Source organism: Rhinoraja longicauda, chromosome 24 (assembly GCF_053455715.1).
Source record: "Rhinoraja longicauda isolate Sanriku21f chromosome 24, sRhiLon1.1, whole genome shotgun sequence".
Taxonomy (NCBI): Eukaryota; Metazoa; Chordata; class Chondrichthyes; order Rajiformes; family Arhynchobatidae; genus Rhinoraja; species Rhinoraja longicauda.
The window spans coordinates 1,440,100-1,441,953 of NC_135976.1; positions in this window are offsets into that span (position 1 = coordinate 1,440,100).

Below are 1,854 nucleotides of genomic sequence, written 5' to 3' on the forward strand. Positions count from 1 at the left end.
GTGGAGCCCCGGCCTGCGGGCAGTCGAGTCGAGGAGTGTCGATGGAGGGAGCGGTCTGGAGGTGGGCAAGCGTGCGATCCAATGTGGAGTCCAGGTAGGGGCCCGTTGCAGGTGTGGGTGAGTGAGGCCCCGAGCTGCAGGAGAGTCAGAGCGAGGGCCTGCTGGGTGCCGGTGCATCACAGCCAGGGTGGAACGTAGGGCACCGAGGGAGACCTGTTGTGAAGAGCGGCAGATCCACTGTCGGTAACTGTAGTCCGGGTTGGGTCCGAACTGGGAGGTCTGGAATCCCCGAGGTGGAAGATGGAGGCGCAGGCAAGCACCGAGAAAACACACGTGGCCAGGGCCGGGGTCCATAGCATATGTTATAAAGGAGCCTTAAATACAGGACATGGTGATGTCACCGCCCGCGCACCATGTGACCTCACGCAGCCAGCGGCCACGTGCTCCCGCTCCACCAATGACGGCCGCCCGGGCCGGGAGGCGGGTTGCTAAGCAACCTCCGTCAGGCGAACACACTCAGCCCCGAACACACTCGACCCTGCTCCCCACACATGACCCCGAACACACTCGGCCCCGAACACACTCGACCCCGAACACACTCGGCCCCCCCGCTCCCCGAACACACTCGGCCCCGAACACACGACCCCGAACACACTCGGCCCCCCCGCTCCCCGAACACACTCGGCCCCCCCGCTCCCCGAACACACTCGGCCCCCCCGCTCCCCGAACACACTCGGCCCCGAACACATGACCCCGAACACACTCGGCCCCGAACACACGACCCCGAACACACTCGGCTCCGAACACACTCGGCCCCGAACACACTCGGCCCCCCCGCTCCCCGAACACACTCGGCCCCGAACACACGACCCCGAACACACTCGGCCCCCCCGCTCCCCGAACACACTCGGCCCCCCCGCTCCCCGAACACACTCGGCCCCGAACACATGACCCCGAACACACTCGGCCCCGAACACACGACCCCGAACACACTCGGCTCCGAACACACTCGGCCCCGAACACACTCGGCCCCGAACACACTCGGCCCCACTCCCCGAACACACTCGGCCCCGAACACACTCGGCCCCGAACACACTCGGCCCCACTCCCCGAACACACTCGGCCCCGAACATACTCAGCCCCCCCACTCCCCACACACTCGGCCCCGAACACACTCGGCCCCGAACACACTCGGCCCCGAACACACTTGGCCCCGAACACACTCGGCCTCGCTCCCCGAACACACTCGGCCCTGAACACACTCGCCCCGAACACACTCGGCCCCGAACACACTCGGCCCCGCCCCCCGAACACACTCGGCCCCGAACACACTCGGCCCCGAACACACTCGGCCCCGAACACACTCGGCCCCGAACACACTCGGCCCCGCCCCCCGAACACACTCGGCCCACTCCCCGAACTCTGGTTAACGTTAACGAGCTCCGTTAACCTGCACTGTCCCGGCCTACAGTGTCGGGGCCGACAGCGGCCCACGGGCCTAATACGGGACAGTTGGCAACCCAAGGTCCTCCCCCCACCCCACAGTCTCCCCTGGTCTCTCACCTCTGTGCCGCTGCCACTGCCTGTCTCTGTCTTGTTGCCGGGCTCTGTCCCTCTGGGTGTGTGGGGGGGGGGGGGGGGGGGAGGTGAGGGTCTGTGTCTCGGGGTTGGCCGTTAGGATTGCCATCTATCTCACTCCCAAATACGGGACAAGGTGACGTCACCGCCCCGCGCCCCACGTGACCTCACCCAGCCAGTGGCCACGTGCTCCCGCTCCACCAATTGTTTTGTTCAAATTTTTAAACTTTTATTGTTAAATTCGTATCTTTTGTAGGAATAAAATTCAATATATAT